At 40.6% G+C, this 21,093-nt stretch overlaps 1 protein-coding gene across 5 annotated transcripts in view; it reads right to left on the bottom strand.

Annotated features, from left to right (window-relative positions):
• LOC114645181 (NACHT, LRR and PYD domains-containing protein 3-like) overlaps positions 1 to 21,093 on the bottom strand; it is a 91,730-nt gene that overhangs the window by 41,608 nt on the left and 29,029 nt on the right. The gene's annotated exons all lie outside the window — the stretch shown is intronic.

The following is a 21,093-nucleotide window of genomic DNA, read 5'->3' on the forward strand; positions in this document are numbered from 1 at the left end:
GCAGTTTGCCTCCTCAAGTGAAATCAGATTGACCTTCAAAAAGTATCAGTCATCTGACATGCCAAGAGACAGAGCACATCTAACACAAAACAAACCCCAGTTGCATTGTGGTAAGGATTACACTGAGATATCTTATGATAAAACGGTCCAGATATAATATAATATAATATAATATAATATAATATAATATAATATAATATAATATAATATAATATAATATAATATAATATAATATAGGCGGCATAGTGGTGCCGTGGGTAGCGCTGCTGCCTCACAATTAGGAGACCTGGGTTCGCGTCCCAGGTCCTCCCTGCGTGGAGTTTGCATGTTCTCCCCGTGTCTGTGTGGGTTTCCTCCGGGCGCTCCGGTTTCCTCCCATAGTCCAAAGACATGCAAGTTAGGTGTATTGGCGATATTATATTGTCCCTAGTGTGTGCTTGGTGTGTGTGTGTGTGTGTGTGTGTGCCGTGCGGTAGGCTGGCACCCTGCCCAGGGTTTGTTTCCTGCCTTGTGCCCTGTATTGGCTGGGATTGGCTCCAGCAGATCCCTGTGACCCTGTAGTTAGGATATAGCGGGCTGGATAATATAATATAATATAATATAATATAATATAATATAATATAATATAATATAATATAATATAATATAATAATAATAATAATAATAATAATAATAATAATAATACATTTTATTTGAAGCGCCTTTCAAAAAACTCAAGGTCACTGTACAATCAGGTTAAAAAATAAACATTCAATAACTAGAAAATTTAAAATCCAAATAAAACATCAGATAAAACACCAATAACAGTTACAATGAATAAGCAATTTTGAACAGATAAGTTTTAAGATTAGCCTGAAATTGGTGAAGGGTAGTCATATTCCTAAGATAAGCAGGTAATGAGTTCCATAAGGAAGGTGCCGATCTGCTAAATGCGCGATATCCCATCGTAACAAGACGTGCTGGTGGATTATTTAAGTTAATGGAAAAAGAGGATCTGAGCATACGAGAGGGTTTAATGACTTGTAGGAGCTGTGAGAGATATGTGGGGGCAAGATTATGAATGGACTTATACGTAAGGACTAAAATTTTGTAGTTGACCCTAAACTTTATTGGCAGCCAATGAAGCTGCTGAATAACGGGTGTAATGTGATCAGAATAGGGTGTTTTAGTAATTATATGAGCAGCCAAATTTTGAACAAGTTGAAGTTTATGTAGTAACTTTTGAGGCAGACCAAAGAGAAGTGAATTGCAATAGTCCAGGCGGGAGGTGACCAAACTGTTGACTAAAATGGCAGTAGAGTGATTTGACAAAAATGGACGCAAGCGATTAATGTTTCGCAGGTGAAAGTAAGCTGCTCGAGTAACAGAACTGATGTGAGACTGGAAAGACAACGTGCTGTCCAGAATTACACCAAGGCTTTTTATCTGATCAGTACAGGTAACAGATGTGTTGTCTATTAATAATGAGATCTTTGATGCCTTCGCTATTGCAGATTTCGTGCCCATAAGAAGCACCTCAGTTTTATTGGAGTTCAACTGCAAGAAGTTAGAAGATAACCAAGACTTGATCTCAGCAAGGCAATCAGTAAGTGAGGATGGTGGAAGTAATGCAGATGATGAAGTATATATAAGAAGTTGAAATATATAACTGGGTGTCATCTGCGTAACAATGAAAGTTTATCTTCCATTTACGAAAAATGACACCCAAAGGAAGCAGATAAATGATAAACAGCAGGGGGCCAAGGACAGAACCCTGAGGAACCCCAGATACTACAGGAGTGGGAGTGGAGGTACATGTATCCAGCTGAATTAATTGAGTTCTGTCTGTAAGATATGACTTAAACCAAGTTAACGGAATGTGAGAAATACCTAGTGCAGATAGCCTTTTTAGCAGGGTGAAATGACAGACAGTGTCAAAAGCAGCACTGAGGTCAAGAAGAACAAGGATTGTGATTAGGCCTGAGTCTGCAGCCACTGAAAGATCATTAGTGATCTTAACTAGTGCCGTCTCAGTGCTGTGAAAACGTCGGAAGCCTGACTGGAATGGTTCGTATAAACTGTTAGCAGATAAATACTGATGAAGTTGGGAAGCCACAGTTTTTTCAAGAACCTTTGAAATAAAAGGAAGATTAGAAATTGGTCGGAAATTATTAAAGTCAGTAGGGTCAACCCCAGGTTTTTTCAGTAGGGGGTGAATCACTGCAGTTTTCATAGACTGGTGAACAATTCCGGTGGAAAGTGACGAGTGAATAATTGAAACAACAAGAGGAGCTAGCGAGGGAAGGCAGGCTTTAATCAGAACAGTGGGAATTGGATCCAAGTGACAGGTTGAAGGCTTAGAGCTATTGATGAGATCCATGATTTCTGAGGTGGAAGGAAGCTCAAACATGGAAAATGAATGAGTAGGAGGAGGAATATCATCAATGGTGGAGTCAATAGCAACAGAGCCTAAATTATAATGTATTGCCTGGATTTTATCATTAAAAAATGTCATTAAGGTGTTACAAAATTCATTAGAAAAGCAGTGCAAGGAAAGAGAGTCTGGGGGACTTGTTAGCGATCTAAGCAGGGAAAAAAGTGTTCCAGAGTTCCCCTTGTTGGAAGAAATTAGGGCAGTAAAATAGGCAGCTTTAGCATGTCGTATGCTGCCCCTATAGTGATGCATATGGCTAAAATACATTTCTTTATGAACATTAAGACCTGTCTTCTTGTACAGCCGTTCCAACTGCCGACCTTTAGATTTTAAAATGCGCAAAGCTGGTGTAAACCATGGGGCAGTGTGTGTAAATGAAACTGATCGGGTTTTGAGTGGGGCTACCAAATTCAAAATGTCAAGAAGTCCTTTGTTATAAAAGTTAACTAAATCTGTCGGAGAAATAGTTTGTAATGATTCCACAAGTATATCAATACCTAATTGAAAATTGCCCATGTTGATATTTTTAAGATTCCTAAAAGTTATTACACGAAGAGGTTTAATGGTGTAGACAGTAAGAGTCATATTAAATGTAAGGAGAAAATGATCTGAAGAGTGAAATTCTTCCGCAGTACAGTCATTCGGAGTAAGTCCAGTACAGCAAATCAAATCCAAGATATGTCCTTTGAAATGTGTCGGGGTTTCAATAAACTGCTGAAAGTCAAAGTTATCAAGGCAAGAAATAAAATCTCTGGTCTCCAAGGACTTACTGTTATCCAAATGAATGTTAAAATCACCCATTATTATTATGTTTAAAGATAACGAGGACAAATAAGCTAAAAAAGCAGAAAAGTCATTCAGAAACTCTTTGTTGAATTTAGGAGGACGGTAAATAGTTGCAACAATGGTGGGAATAGAGCCAGGTAGTTGACAGACAAGAGACTCAAATGAACCATAGGAAGATACTGTCAGCAGCGTAACTCGCATTGTCTCGCGGTAAAATATCGCAAGACTTCCTCCACGACCAGAGTTGCGAGGCTGCGCCATGTAAACAAACCCGGGAGGTGTTGCTTCGTTGAGCAAAGTAAAGTCCTGGGGTTGCTGCCACGTCTCATTTAGAGAAAGGATGTCTTCCGTAAGAAGATCCTGAATGAGATGGGTCTTACCTGTAAGGGAACGGATGTTGAGATGAGCAAAGTTAATGGTATCCTCGCTGAGATGAGCAGGAGCGCTAGCCACCGTAGCTAGGCTGGCTAACACACTCGGATCCGAAGCTCTGCCAGATGGCCTCAGCGATGGACGAGAAGTAGACCAATAAGAGGTTATTGGAGCTCGTGTATCCTGTTGAAAATTCCGGCGGGAGCCTCTATGGATATATCTCCGTCGTGGCCGAAAAAAGATGTCCGGGAAAGTTAACAGGACGTCCACAGGAGATCCAGTCATCCTTGGACGAAGTCGAAGAAGATCCGCCGCCGAATATTGATACAGGCTTAAAACCGGCTGAATCATCGTTGACAGGAGGCAAAGGGCTAGTACAAGACAGGTAAGAGCCCTGCATATCCAGTTTCCTTGCACTGATCCTGCCATCATTAGGAGTTGTTAACCGCACCCGACAATCCCGATAAGGTTTCAAATCGAGTTCAATTTGGCTAAAAGTATTTGAGGAGTTCACAGAAAGTCCACAGAAGTTGTTATAAGTTATTATGGGTTCAAAAAATGCTTAAGAGAAGTTAATTAAAAAGTATTTAAGAATTAATCACTAAAAAGGGGTGGAGGCAGCAGCGAGCAGTCACGCCAGCGTTCACCACACCTTCATATAATATAATATAATATAATATAATATAATATAATATAATATAATATAATATAATATAATATAAATAAGAAAAAGTAATGCGGGTCCAAGGACAGAACCCTGAGGGACTCCACTGATGACCTCATTCCATTCTCCTCTTATCTGTAAAATGACTGACAAAGTATGACACACCAGGTGAGGAGGAGGATGATAGTCTTTGAGGACTATGACTACGCTTCAGCTCTGGATCCAGCAGTTTTTGACCTAGCACTTGATGAAGACATGTCTCCCAGAGAGGAACCAAACTGAGACTCTTACAGTGAAGCAGATGCTTGGCATTCACTGTTTTGTTTGCTCAAACAGAAACATTCACTTTTTTACAAGGTAAGATGATCAGCAGACTGATGTTATTGTGTATAGCAGCATTGGCACAGAGCGCCACAATGGATGGACTCTCTGCTCTTTACGTGGCTCTTTGAGGTGGCTCTCTATCTTTAGAAGGACTGCTTGTCATTTGCTGCACTAGTTGGAAAAGCCCATGCAACTGTCCAGAGTTGACATTTTTATAGGCGCTCCTGCTATTGATGATGTAATGCCAGCTTGCTCTTTTGGTGACTCATCCCTGTCTGTTATAACATCTCCTGTGCTGTTTCAGTATTAAGCTTACATATGTATTCACCTGTCCCTGAATAAAGTTTAATGACTAATTACTTTCTGTTTTTTTAAAGAAGCCTAATGTGATCACACATTTGTCCCATGTAAGTTCTTAGTAGACACAAGTTTTTAATACGTCTGGATCTTACCTTCGTAATTGTGAAGGTAGCATGAAACATATAATTTGAAGCCCTTCTCTTTTTCAGCTCCTGACATTTCTTGAAGCGATCAGGTGAAAAACACCATAGTTAGTCCATTTTGATATCAGTACCAGAAGTGCTGAAGCTGGCTGATACAGAATTGTTTTGTTTTGTATTGTTTGAATGTCTGTGTTGGAAACAAACTTGTAGAGTCATCTAAGAACCGATGTCAAATTCCTTGTATGTAAACAAGCTTGACCAACAAATGGGATTCTGATTCTGTTGCTATGGTGTGGTGCCATGTTGCTAAGGGATGGGGCTAGAAGTCAGGATGATGATGTCATCATAGTGACAGTATTTAGAATTTGGTACTGCATTGCAGAACACTGTCCAAGACTGCTGGTGCTGTCTGTGCTACTTCTGAATTGAGGGTTGACTAGTTGTTTCCTGCACTTTGCTTTATGGGTTTTACATGTGTATTCATTTTGATTTTGTTTAAAACCTCCCAGCCTGTTTATTTTGATCACTTATTCATCCTTTCAATCTTTTTTTTTGTCTGCCTATTTTTTCCATTTGTGATCGAACAAAGGAATGTGAACACTGGAGAAAGTCAAATATTACGGCCATATTATGTGGTGTTTGTGAAGATGTTATTAATAGATTAATGTAACATCAATGAACTCGATAAAATGTCTCTCTTGTTTTATGATCCTAAAATTCAGCACTTTGTATTCCTTGTTACTTCACTGTTTCTTGGGACTGGCTGATTAGTACTTTCAATGTCCAGATTGTCCCCCGGTGCTGGCCCTGCCTCACAGATAGACTGACTGACTCTTGAGTTGCTCATCTCTGCTTTGCCTTTTTTGTAGTGTGGTGACCAGAACTGCACATAGAACTTATCATGGGATCTGCTCAGCTTATTATTCACTCTTGAGACAGACTGGTCAGAGGTGATGGAATTCATCACCAAGGTACTTGGAATGATGAGGTGACTCTGAAGTGCTGCCACTCACACCTCTTTAATCACCAGAGTCATGGCTTTCCAATTAGTGAATTGACTGTCAATAAGTAATGCACAGAACAGCAGCTTGGAGACATTGTGTAGACTTGAGGGACACCGCATTCTGTCTGAAAGATGGCATGTCAGTGAGTGAAGTAAAGAAACCTCATGATGACAGTCTGACTTGCAGTCCAGTGAGCAGATCCATTTGGGTCATCTGGTTCTGACAGACCCTGGAAGCTCAGTGGTTCAGATATCAGGGCTTCTGGATGTGTCCTCTTGATTAATGAAGTTATTTTCTAAAAATGAAAACCTCTTCTTTTTTGTTTTTTGTCCTTACAGTGTGATGTCCTCTTGGTTAGTCAGTGTGTTTCTTTTTAAACAGTCACTGGATGAGCTTTAAGACTTGTTATGTCTGCCCAGAGGTCAGTGTGATGAACCTGCATATTTACCACAGCTTTGTCTTTACTGCAACCACTGGATCACCTTGTAGGTTTCTTTGTTCCACCATGCTAATTAAGAGAGCAGTACCTGAGATTGAACCCAAATCAGTCCAATAATTTTCTACACCCAGTTATCCTGAGTAGGGTCATAGGGGGAGCTGGAGCCCAACGCAGTAAGCAGAGGGTACAGGGCAGCAGTTCATCACAGGGTCCTCACACACACACACCACATTTACACATGTGGGCCAATTTAGCATCACTGATTCACTAAACTTGCATGGCTTTGGACTGAGGGAGGAAATCCAAATCTTTCACTTTAAAATCCAAACTCCAAACACAGGAGGATATGATGCTTAACAAACAAGGTGAATCATTTTATTTAATTGTTATATTAGTTAGTTAGAAATCTTGCATCAAATGACATATTGATAAAGCTAAAGCGATTTGCTTCACAATCAATAATTATTGATTGTGTTAAGAGACAAACAGAAATCCTCTCCTTTGAGCCCACCATTGTAATGCTGTGACTGGATGCCATGTGGTGACAATACAACTGACCGGCCATCACCTCATCTTAGCATCTCCTACTCACTCCTTGAGTTTCTACAGGATTATCTACTGACTGAATACTGACTTCTCATTTCATGTCCATCATGTTCTCAGTAGGACTTCAGATGACTACTGTAACACACCAGACAGACATTAGGAGGTGCTGCCGTCACTGACATTCATGCTCTGTGGTGGACACTGAAGGTGATGGACATCATCAGGTTTGTTTAATTCTGTGTTCTGTAATCCTGTATTAAATTTCCAATGTCTACCTGCTCATTGATTCCTTGTCCTCAAAGGCCGTTGAGTTGCACTGTTCCCTTCTTATTTGGATTGGCTTTAGGTTTCTTCTATACATATTTTCTTCATAAAAATGGTCACAAAGAAATTTTAGACCTCCTATTGTGTATTCCAGCCTAACATGTTTACTTCCTACATGTACTACTTTCTGCCATTAAATTTCACCTGTATGCCGTTCAAGTCCCTCTGGAACGACTCAACGAATTATCTGCCAATCCACCAAGCTTGGTTTTATCTGTAAACTAACCTGCTTGCTGTTTATATTTCTATCTAAACCATTTATACTCGTACTGTATATCTTAAAAATAGCAGCAATCCCAGCACCGAGTTTAAGAATTCTGACATTTTATTGTATTGCCACAGAAAACGTGGAAAAACAATATTTATTGTAAATGTGTTCATATTTATAAACCTCAATGGTACAAGAACACTTCCTCTTTCGGCATCTTTCAGGTGGAAGTCTAAAAAGAGGCTGAAAAATACCCAGTTATATGGCAAGCCAAATTAACATTTAGAGATATCTCAAAATGAATTTTATGATATCTGGAAATGCATTTTAGATATCTCAAATTGAATTATAGATATCTAAAAATACATCTATTTTAAGATATCTAAAAAGAATTGTATGATATCTCAAACAGATTTCAAGATATCTTGAAGTGATATGCTGTACATTTTCAGATATCTGAAATGCATTTCAAGATATCTTAAATGCAATTTGAGATATCTTGAAATATGTCATCCATCCATCCATTTTCCAACCCGCTGAATCCGAACACAGGGTCACGGGGGTCTGCTGGAGCCAATCCCAGCCAACACAGGGCACAAGGCAGGGAACCAATCCTGGGCAGGGTGCCAACCCACCGCAGGATCTTGAAATATGTTCATGTGCATTTTGAGATATCTCAAATACATTTCAAGATATCTTAAAATACATCTGCAGGCATTTTGAGATATCTGAAATACATTTTCAGATATCTTAAAATAGCTTTGTGCACATTTCAAGATATCTCAAATACATTTTCAGATATCTTAAAATAACTTCCTGCGTATTTCAAGATATCTCAAATACATTTTCAGATATCTTAAAATAACTTCCTATGTATTTCAAGATATTTCAAATACATTTTCAGATATCTTAAAATCACTTCCTGTAAAATTTCTTATACTTTCAATGGAACTTCCTGCCTATTTTAAGATATCTTGAAATGCATTTAAGATATCTCGAAATGCACAGGAAGTGATTTTGAGATATCATGAAATGTATTTGAGATATCTTGAAATGTGCAGGAAGTTATTTTAAGATATCTTGAAATGTATTTGAGATATCTTGAAATGTGCAGGAAGTCATTTTAAGATATCTTGAAATGTATTTGAGATATCTTGAAATGTGCAGGAAGTCATTTTAAGATATCTTGAAATGTATTTGAGATATCTTGAAATGTGCAGGAAGTCATTTTAAGATATCTTGAAATGTATTTTAGATATCTTGAAATGTGCAGGAAGTCATTTTAAGATATCTGAAAATGCATTTCAGATATCTCAAAATGAATTTGGGATATCTTAAAATGAGAAGGAAGTTATTTTAAGATATCTCGAAATATAATTTAGATATCTTAAAAAGCATTTAAGATATCTTGAAATTCATTGTTGTTTCAGATATCTGAAATACATTTTTAGATATCTAAAATTAATTTCATGATATCTTAAAATGGGTCTCTGCTCTATTTCAGATATCTAACAATGTATTTCAAGATATCTAAAATTGTATTTCAAGATATCTAAAATGCATTTTAAGATATCTTTAAAAGGACACTCAATTATTTCAAGATATCTCAATAGCACTTTCAGATATCTACAATACAATTTAAGATATCTCAAATACATTTCCAGATATCTCAAAACAACTTCCTGTCCATTTTCAGATATCTCAAATACATTTTCAGATATCTCAACATCACTTCCTGCTCATTTCAAGATATCTCAAATACATTTTAAGATATCTTATAATAAACAAGAAGTCCCATTGAAATAATAGGCAATTTTACAGGAAATGATTTTGAGATATCTTGAAATGCATTTAAGATATCTTAAAATGCATGAAAGGTCAATTTAAGATATCTGAAAATTCATTTGAGATATCTTGAAATACAGACACAATTATTTTGAGATATCTGAAACTGTATTTGAGATATCTTGAAATACATTTGAGATATCCCGAAATGTATTGCAGATATCTTAAAATGTATAGGAAAGTATTTTAAGATATCTCAAAGCGAGTTTCAGATATCTTAAAAAGTAAATTACATTTTAAGATATCCGAAATTCATTTTGAGATATCTCTAAATGTTAATTTGGCTTGCCATACAGTTATATACAAAATATAACTCAGTTACATAAATGTTCCACTTGTTACCTTTAGGTTGGTTCTCGATTTTTTTCAGATTTCTGCTTGATTGGTTCTTGTTTGTGTGTATGTTAATGTAAAGCTTTATTAAATTCCTTACCGGTGCTGATTGAAATTTTTAGATAGATAGATAGATAGATAGATAGATAGATAGATAGATAGATAGATAGATAGATAGATAGATAGATAGATAGATAGATAATAGATAGATAGATAGATAATACACCATATTGTTCTGGACAGGCTCATCTGCAAATAGGTGACATACAGTGCATCCAGAAAGTATTCACAGCGCATCACTGTTTCCACATTTTGTTCTGTTACAGCCTTATTCCAAAATGGATTCAATTCATTTTTTTCCTCAGAATTCTGCACACAACACCCCATAATGACAACATGAAAAAATTTTACTTGAGGTTTTTGCAAATTTATTAAAAATAACAAAACTGAGAAAGCACATGTACATACAGTAAGTATTCACAGCCTTTGCCGTGAAGCTTGAAATTGAGCTCAGGTGCCTCCTGTTTCCCCTGATCATCCTTGAGATGTTTCTGCAGCTTCATTGGAGTCCACCTGTGGTAAATTCAGTTGACTGGACATGATTTGGAAAGGCACACACCTGTCTATAGAAGGTCCCACAGTTGACAGTTCATGTCAGAGCACAAACCAAGCATGAAGTCAAGGGAATTGTCTGTAGACCTCTGAGACAGGATTGTCTCGAGGCACAAATCTGGGGAAGGTTACAGAAACATTTCTGCTGCTTTGAAGGTTCGAATGAGCACAGCGACCTCCATCATCCATAACTAGAAGAAGTTCGAAACCACCACGACTCTTCCTAGAGCTGGCCGGCCATCTAAACTGAGTGATCGGGGAGAAGGGCCTTAGTCAGGGAGGTGACCAAGAACCCGATGGTCACTCTGTCAGAGCTCCAGAGGTCCTCTGTGGAGAGAGGAGAACCTTCCAGAAGGACAACCATCTCTGCAACAATCCACCAATCAGGCCTGTATGGTAGAGTGGCCAGACGGAAGCCACTCCTTAGTAAAAGGCACATGGCAGCCCACCTGGAGTTTGCCAAAAGGCACCTGAAGGACTCTCAGACCATGAGAAAGAAAATTCTCTGGGATGATGAGACAAAGATTGAACTCTTTGGTGTGAATGCCAGGCGTCACGTTTGGAGGAAACCTGGCATCATCCCTACAGTGAAGCATGGTGGTGGCAGCATCATGCTGTGGGGATGTTCTTCAGCGGCAGGAACTGGGAGACTAGTCAGGATAAAGGGAAAGATGACTGCAGCAATGTACAGAGACATCCTGGATGAAAACCTGCTCCAGAGCGCTCTTGATGTCAGACTGGAGCGATGGTTCATCTTTCAGCAGGACAATGACCCTAAGCACACAGCCAAGATATCAAAGGAGTGGCTTCAGGACAACTCTGTGAATGTCCTTAGGTGGCCCAGCCAGAGCCCAGACTTGAATCCGATTGAACATCTCTGCAGAGATCTTAAAATGTCTGTACACCGATGCTTCCCATCCAACCTGATGGAGCTTGAGAGGTGCTGAAAAGAGGAATGGGCGAAACTGGCCAAGGATAGGTGTGCCAAGCTTGTGGCATCAGATTCAAAAAGACTTGAGGCTGTAATTGCTGCCAAAGGTGCATCGACAAAGTATTGAGCAAAGGCTGTGAATACTTATGGACATGGGATTTCTCAGTTTTTGTGTTTTGAATAAATTTGCAAAAACCTCAAGTAAACTTTTTTCACGTTGTCATTATAGGGTGTTGTGTGTAGAATTCTGAGGAAAAAAATGAATTTAATCCATTTTGGAATAAGGCTGTAACATAACAAAATGTGGAAAAAGTGATGAAGCGCTGGGAATACTTTCTGGATGCATTGTAAGCACACACTGTACCTGCTTAAATGGTTCTGTGGATCTCTACACCATCTTGTGGAAGCAAAACAAAATGCAATTCAAGGTAACACAAGAGAATCCACAGTCGCAGAGAGTCATGTCACTCAGTCTCGTAGCACAAGTTGTCATTAATGGGTACCATCAGTGTAATTACACAGCAATGGTGCGGTGGTCAATGACATACCAGAGACATCATAGTGTTAGGCAGAGAGGGGACAAACTCGTAAGATCAAAAGATGTTATCTATTCTGGACTGCAACTGTTGTGCCAGGAGTAATGTCTAACTGATGGGACACTGATCTGGAAGATGTCACATGACCCAGGGTTATCACCGTATTTACAAAGCACAAGTGAAGAGGATGGAGGACTAGCAGCAGGTCCACAGTGGTGTTCACATTCATTAATAAAGTGATTTTGTAATCTGTGATATCAAGTGTAGAGCTCCAAACTTCTTTGCACTGAGCCATCAATTCCAGTATGTATGAAATAAACTGCCTGGTGTCATGTCGAACTGTCAAAGACTCTCAGCTGGAAATCATGTTTGAATGTTACTAGAATCACAACTGTCTAAGTTTGGACAACGTGAGGAGACACAACGTCTCTGTGATTTTTGTGAGGAGAAATTGCAAGACAAAGAGTTATGTCTGTGAATGGAACGAGTTGAAAACCAAACAGAAACAAAAGATCAGGCAAGCAAATTATTAGAGCAAAATCGAGATCAAAAGTCAGGACAGAAACACACTTCAAGAAATAGAAATGAATCCGAACACTAAGCCTGCTTGGTAACGATCATAAAAATGTGGTTGTTTATCCAATGGAGGGATAATTTCCAAAGGAACCACTGGCATATTTATATCATTAGTTCCGGTGACATCACAAATGTGACAATCGCAGTCAAGTGATGCATTTGCTGCATCATGTAAGCAAAGAATGAAACGAAACGAAAATAAAAATGAGCGTCATCAAAACAAATCAACACAATAAGAAAATTCTGAAAATGAGTACTAAGTAATAACAAAAACAACATAAAAAAACATAAAATAACATAAAACCTGCATGTAAAATTGTGTCATTGCTACAGGCAGAAGATGATGAAATAATTCAGTCTCGTTACTTCCTTTCAGTTGTGTAGTGTGACACCTTAGTGACTCGGTCATAGTGTCCTAAAACTCTTGGTGACTTTCTATGATGAGACCAAACTGAATGATGAAGAGATGGACTGTTGTGTCTGAGAAAGTTAAAAACCAAAGAGCGCTCAGCCAGAAGTAGACATTGTGAAGAACAAGGAAAGAAGAAAGTGAGCAGTTAGGACTGTGCATACAAAGGAGGTGCTCATTGAGGTGTCAAGCCAGCACAGATGTCCTTTTGATGTTTCAGGGTTGTCATTCTGTCAAAAAACATGGGCTGGGATTGTGGCTTTTCCAGTGAACTTCACATTTATTGGCTGCTAAAATGAACTGACAGTGCAACAAAATATTTGGATGTGTAATGAAAAGTCATGAGGGAATCATCTAATTATTCACCTCTTGAGATTCCTCATCAACACCCTTAAAACCAAACAGAGTTAGCAACTGCAGTCAATAAAAATGAGAGGCTCTCCAACTAGAAGTTGTTTCATGTCGTGTGATGTACTGCTGGTCCTAAGTGAAAATCAAATAGATGTTCTCAAGTGTGGAAAAAAAGAAGTCACCCAAAATAGAAAATGTTAGCAAGATAGCAAACTGCTTCTAGAGCATCACTATAAAAGACATAAGAAACCAAAACATAAGAAGTTTGAAAACTGAGTGGAGGCCATTCAGTCCATGTGTCACTTATTCAGTGTCTAATAGCACAATTGTCCTCTTAGCTCATCCAGATACCTTTCAAAGGTGTTGGAGCTTTCCTCTTAATCACCTGGGGCCTCATGTATAACACTCTGCATAAAATTCACACTAAATTATGGTGTACACTCAAAGGTGGAAATGTCTGTACACAGAATAAATCCAGATGTATAAATCTGTGTGTACGCCAAGTTCCATGGACTTCCCTTTTACAAATCCCAAAAAATGTGAAGTTTAACACACGTGCAAGTGCCTACAGCCCCACCCTGACTAATCCCAGAATTTTGCATATTTTAATATGCAAATCAATATAAATATCACCTTCTGTTCAGTTTTTGGTTAAAAAACAATGGAAAAGGCATGTGAAAAAAAAGAACAATTTCAGTGAATGTGAAGTGGAGGCAAGGAAAAGCGTACTATTTGTTGGCTTAAGCAGTGGTATAAGCAACAAAAGTGTGGTGGAGTATTTCCTCTAGGGGTCGCTAGCTCCCTAATTGGAATATCCATCCATCCATTTTCCAACCCGCTGAATCCGAACACAGGGTCACGGGGGTCTGCTGGAGCCAATCCCAGCCAACACAGGGCACCAGGCAGGGAACCAATCCTGGGCAGGGTGCCAATCCACCACAGGACACACACAAACACACCCACACACACCAAGCACACACTAGGGCCAATATTAGAATCACCAATCCACCTAACTATGGGAGGAAACCGGAGTGCCCGGAGGAAACCCACGCAGACACGGGGAGAACATGCAAACTCCACGCAGGGAGGACCCGGGAAGCGAACCTGGACCTCCTAACTGCCAGGCAGCAGCGCTACCACTGCGCCACTGTGCCGCCCTAGTTGGAATATGTTCTTTTTAATTGTGGCGTTTTAAGTAAACTATTGTGACAGACGGCCGGGCATGGGATGCCCCTATTGTGTATGTTCCAGGGGAGCTGCCATGGACTGTTCAATACCTCCCCCGGGACGCTTGGTGACAGCCTCCCTGGTGGCCAATGATTCCCCAACCCGGCGTGTGGCTCCATGGGAGATGGAGTCCTCCACAGCCTGGTTGGGGGCTCGGATGGCCACCAGGGGGAGCTGCATGGAGTCAGCAGCCTGGCTGGTCAGATCTTCAGCCCCACCCGGAAGGGCAATTAGGGTCAGGTGATCAAGCACCTGGAACGCTTCCGGGTGGGGTATAAAAAGGGCCAGCCACCACCACGCGAGAGAGCCAGAGTCGGGAGGAGGAGGACTAAGCCTGAGGAGGAGTGGAGGTGCCTGAAGGAGTATTTGTGAGTGTTTTGGGACTGTGTTGGGCCTGTGGGACACGGGGAAGGCGTGCCCCACGGCTGAAGAGAAATAAAAAGCTGCTTTAATTAAGTACGTGCCTCTGCCTCAGTCTGTGCCGGATCGGGCACTATATAGCGTCTTTCACACTATATAGATATAATGTAGTGTAGCCATAGTGATATGGCAGTAAGAAATCACATAAGAGAAAATAACTTAGCTTTCTTTAATGACGATTTATGCGGAATTACAAATGGAGGAAGCCAAATGGCAAGACAATTACCAAGGTGGGATCTCGATGTATACAGTCTGCCTGTTTCTGTCGCTGTGATGGAAGGATTTTCAGGATGGATAACGTTATCACCCATCCATCCGTCGGCTTTGAGGTGTTTTGCTGCTGTCCAAGTCTTTTATACTGTTTTCTCCACGTGTAGGCCCTTACTTAGGTTCCAAACAAAGGAAGGAGAGGATTCCATTTCATCTCTAACATGCAGAAATAGTACAATGCCTATTTTCGTAGTTGTACCTTCTCTCTTCAAATGCTTGCCTAGCATTTCTTAATGCTGAGAGCTCCTGTGTGCTAACTTTGGCTTGGCCTGTACATGTGAGTGGATTTATAAAATAATTTTTGTAAAGAGCACAATGACATTAAACTTATATAAACTTATAAAATATTCTGATTGCATGGAGACATCTGAAAGTTTAAGTTCGGAAAGTAGCACGGTGACTAAAATGAAAAAAGAAGTGGTCTGATATCTCAGTCAGCATGAAAATGTGAGTTGCAGACGACTGTCTGCTTATTCTGTTTCAAACAATATTACAAAAGCTGACCCCCATGCAATGCTCAGGCAGTGATGATGCTGTTGTGCTGGGCACATCTTCGGACATTGGCTACAGTCATACCTCTGCCTCGGAAACCACTGGGAGGCCATCTGGCTGTGTGCTGGTGGACACTGCTCTGGAGTCACAAAATGCAATAGTGGATGATGTAAGAGATGTGGCCAAAGAATTAAGGAATGCAAGGGCTTTACTATGTGATACTGACCACAAAATAAATTAATTGGTAAATGCTGCATCTGATTACATGTTTTTACATTCTGCTAATTACATTCAAAGGAAGTTGTAACGCTGTCCAATCTGGCTGATCATTTGATGGATCAGGGTCAGGTTCATCATGGCGCATCTCTTCAGGTACATGCTTGCACATTGCGACACACTTGCTGTGCACTATAGAGCAGCACATTAATCAAGTGGAAATGCTTCTTTCTAGTTACATAAGCAAATTCATTCTCTGAAGGTGTCTTTATAGTGTAGAGATGGCACAGAGCGCCACAACGGATCGATTCTCTGCTCTTTACTTTGAGGTCCTTAGAAACACTGCCTGCCTTTTGCCGCACTAGTTGGAAAAAGGATCGTGCAGAGCTGCCATTTTTATAGGTTCTCCAACTATATATGATGTAATGCCAGCTCATTCTTTTGGTGATTCATCCCTAGTTGACATAACTTATCCAGCGCCATTTTAATAGCAATGTTTGTGCAATTATCACTCCAATTACATTTGGAAAACCGGATGTTGCTGCGAGTTGTGCTTTTCTGTTTTACAGTTCAACCACAATGTAAGGAAATCTTATCTATCTGGATGACAAGTAGATAATACCATCCCATACAGCTGGCATGGTGCGACTCAGTGATGTTTATGAAATACCCAATCGGTCAGCAAGTTCCCGTTGAAAAGCTCTTGAGGGTAAAAACCTGAGAGTGGACAGAACTTACAAAGAAGCAGGTAGAGCACAATTCCTCAAAGTCTGCCTTTGTAAAGCTGGCGCCAGTTCAGCTCCAAGAGGATAGCTCTGGGAAATCGAAATCTAGTTTGAATCCATTCATCATGATCTATAAATACACACTCTATTCTAATTCTTCCATTTACGATGTCTACTAACAACACTAAAGCAGCCATGGTAGTTGGAATTGTTTGGCCATTCTGTGCACCATTATATTGTTGCAGAATGATTACAACTGAGTGAGTTAAATTTTAAATGATATGCAATTAATTTCAGTGTATTTGATTACACCTGCATCATACAGGGTGTCCCACTCAGGAGTACAACTTTAAAAATGCAAATTACCCGCGAACGCGTGAACGTAAAGGCGAGCTGTAAGAACTGAACATACCTGTATTTAGTGGAAAACAAGTCCACATTACAAAAGGTGCTGAAAATGTCCTCCCCCAACGTTCAAGCACAAGGAAACGCGACGCTCCATATTTGAGAATGTCACTGTCGATGGAAACAATTTCACGCTCGATGTTTGCTTTCAGTTGTACGATGGTCCTGGGTTTGCTTGCATAAACTTTGCCCTTTAAATATCCCCATAGAAAAAAATCGGGCGATCGAGGTGGCCACAAACCTTCGAGATCACCCTGTCTCCAAAAAACGATCGGATCTCTTCCATACTGGCATGAGAGGTATGGCACGTTGCCCTGTCCTGTTGCCCCGTAGCGCTATAGTACCCGCCTCTTTATGACACAGAATCAATTCTTCATTAAATAAGGAATATTTTGAACCTTGTTGCATGATGATACATGCACGCGTTGCAGAGTAATTCGCATTTTTAAAGTTGTACTCCCGAGTGGGACACCCTACAGATGTAAATCTAAACAAGAAAAGCAGACCACAGAAACAGTAGCACTGCTTTGACGCTGGGTGCCACCAATTTGCAAAATGGAGCAGAAAAGTGCGTACGCAAGGGGGTGCTCTGCTGTGAAAATGTGCCTGGCTTTAGGCTAAGTTTAGTTTTTATACATCTCGAAATGAGCTGAAATGTTTGTGCGTACGTGTAATGGGCTAGAATTCAGTATTCTAAAGAAAATGACATTTCGGTGTGTTGCTTAGTGTAATGGGCTATAAACCAGTGTTTTAAAGAAAAGGCAGCATTTCTGGAAAATTCTGCTATAGGTTATTGCTGATGGCTATCTACAGGACATAAATATTTACGTGTCTTGCTCTGAATAGTCAGACTGCTTTGATTTAGTATCTCAAACTTGGAAAATTAACGAGTTCTGGGGACATTGGTTTCTAATCACATACTCAGAGTAAATGTGTTTACACTATTTGTTATGCAGAGGAAATTGGCTTGCACCATTGTTTTCACTGATTGCCATGTTGATCTATGCAGAAACTGAAGCATATATATATTTCTGGGAAAAGGAGAATAAAAAAAGAGGAGCACAGAGAAGTATGGTCTGAGACTCGGGACTGTTGGCTGTTTCTTTTATGCTTTTCACCATATCGTTGTGGCTACACCCTGTAGCAACAGTGGCTTGTACCTGGCCCAGGTTCCCCTAGACCGTGAGGCCGGTAACATACGCACCATTTATACATGAGGCCCTTGGTCTTTACTTTTCAGATTCCCACAAACTTTTGGATGAAAACTTGCTTCTTGATTTCAGTCTTAAATATAGTTTCCCATAATTTCCATTTCGTTTTGAAGAGTTTGTGATTCTTTTTTTAAATGTGTGAATTCTCCTAGTTCAACTTTATCGATGCCTATGAGAATTCTTCCCATGTAACCTTCTCTGCGGATGACTAAAAAGGTTTAATTCTCTGATCCTGTCACAGCAGACCCGGCATGACTTGAGACAAAGTGTGGCATTGCCCCTGAACCAGACTACTTTGTTATTCTGTTTTATATCAAAGGATTTTTAAGATGTTCACTTCCCTTGCTTTTTATCACTGTTCCATCGAGAGTGTGCTCACGTACGGACTGTGTGTGTGGTACGGCAGCTGCACTTCCTCAGAAAAGAAAGCGCTCCACAGGGTCGTCAGGACAGCAGAGAGAACAATTGGTTGTACCCTCCCCACTCTGTAACAAATCTACACGTCCCGATGCCGCAAAAAAGCAATTGACATTTCACAGGACTCATCACATCCCGGTCATTGCCTCTTCCAGCTTTTGCCATCGGGCAAGAGATACAGAGCTATGAAAACTAGGACAAACCGCCTTAAAAACAGCTTTTATCTGAAAGCAGTCATGGCCCTGAACTCAGAATAAAACTGCTCCATATTATTCTACCAATATAGACCTTAAGTCAACAAGTGCAATTTGTATATTTATTACTATTCGGTTTGTTATTATTTTCTCTCTTCTTGTCTTTTTGTCTTTTTAACTCTTATTCCTCACACTGAGTCGATTGCACCTTCAATTTCGTTGTTCCTTTGTAAAAGTGACAATGACAATAAAGATCTATCTATCTATCTATCTATCTATCTATCTATCTATCTATCTATCTATCTATCTATCTATCTATCTATCTATCTATCTATCTATCTATCTATCTATCTATCTATCTATCTATCTATCTAACTTAAACCCCCCAAAACTGCTGTATTTTGTCAGTGGTATACTGGCCACTACTTCACACCAAAAGCGACTCGTCCACCCAATGTAAATTCTCATCAGTTCACACCGATTTTGGTAGTTTCCATCGTTTTCAAGTAATCTTTGGTGGTAATTATCAGCATTTGCATATGAGCTATGGGGTAATGTTCATTATTGCCAATATTATTATTAGGTTGTGTCTGTAATGTTTGTTTAGTAAGTGAATTGAGTTTACTAATTAGAACAGTTGAGGATTTTCCACCTTCATAAATATGTTATGAACTGGTGAATTCTGCAGCATTCTGAGAGATAGATATATAGTCATGCATGGGTGTCTGAAGATTACCTTCCAGGCTTGGACAAGGTATGCAGTCCCCCACTGGGGCAAGAAGAGGCACCGACACTGACAGTGCTGACTCTTTTCTCCTCCATAGCTCTGAGAAGCCTCCCATTGAGGGCACACCACTGTCAGATGAACTCTGCCTCTTCAAGTAAGGGGTCCCAGAAGATGAAGTCTCAGATCTGCATGACAGATCCTCCTGCCCCAGATCCGCTTCAGATACCCATCTTACATGACAACCCACAGAGGCTAAGAATGCACTTGTGACGCCTGATTTCTGTTGCACGACCACATGCTCATTTTTGGACACTTGCCGTAAACAGGATGGCCCAGTTGACATCCCAGCTTTTCTTTGGGTCTCATTTGCCCCACGCAGCTGGCATAGTTGATAGGATTTTGCTGGGGTAAGACTGGCAAACACAAAGATCTTCCGGAGATCATACAGCAGCTGGCCGACCAAGTCACACAGCTACAGTGGCAGATAACAGAGGCTGAAGCCTCTTGCAATGCTGCTTAGGCCAAGTTTCATGCCCAGTTACTGATCCCTATGTAGCTCATGGATGACGCTGAGACCTACATGCTGATTTCTGAAAGAACAGCCATTCGTCATGCTGGCCACAATGGAAATGAGTGTACCTTCTATCTCCCTTCTTGAAAGGCGAGGCACAACATACAGTACTTATGATGTGGACGAGCCTGCTGCCACCAACTACCCAATCCTTAAGAGGGAGATTCCAGCATGTTACAGGTTCACCTCAGTCTGTCGAGCACAGCGCTGCCAGGACTGGCAGCATAACTGTGACCATCCAGCACGAGCCCAGGCATTCAGCTTATGGGGCAAGCTGACTTACTGGCTTTGCCCAAGAGAGAACACAACAGAGCAGGTGGTGGAGACGCTCAAGTCAGATTATTTCATTCACACCTTCCAGTACCATCTCATATACCCAGTCTGTAGACAGTCCTGGGTGTAACAGTAGGGGGCGCTATTGCTCCCTTGAACCCTCAGGTACCATGCCAAACACCAGGTAAAAGTCCAAGACTTATTGTTTTTATTATAATAACGTGCACTAAGCACCCTCCACTCCACACTACTCATACAATACACAATACTACACTACTCAATCCTCCACTCCCAGACGCGTTGCCACCCTTCCTCCCAGCTCAACTCACTCGTCTGTGGTTTCTCATAGTCTTTTATAGTTCCATGACCCGGAAGTGCTCCCGAACCCCTGTCCATGTGATTTCTTAGCACTTCCGGTCGGATAAAAACCACTCTTTCTTCATCCCGGAAGCACGTCGTTCCTTTTGTCCATGTGACCAGGACGCACTTCCGGGTTATAGAGCACGTAGTATTCCCTGAGCCTCCCTACAGCGTCTCCTGGTGGTCCCCATGGTATCCAGCAGGGCTGGTTGTAAAAACTACAAGGTCCATGAGGCCCTGCTGGAATTTGGGGAAATTCCATGCTGCCGGGAGGGCTCCATCTGGTGGCTTGGAGGTGTTGGCCAGAATATATGGCCAGCCATCCCTCACATGGGCAATCATGGAGGAGTTAGTTGAGACAGTGGAGAGACATCCCACCTCCCTGCTGACTGAAAAGCTGGAGGAGAGCACACAGGTGATGTGCTGAGGCTGCTTTTTGACACCACTGAGAAGTGCTTGAGTTATCAGA

The sequence above is a fragment of the Erpetoichthys calabaricus genome (genome assembly GCF_900747795.2).
Source record: "Erpetoichthys calabaricus chromosome 1 unlocalized genomic scaffold, fErpCal1.3 SUPER_1_unloc_22, whole genome shotgun sequence".
Lineage (NCBI taxonomy): Eukaryota > Metazoa > Chordata > Cladistia > Polypteriformes > Polypteridae > Erpetoichthys > Erpetoichthys calabaricus.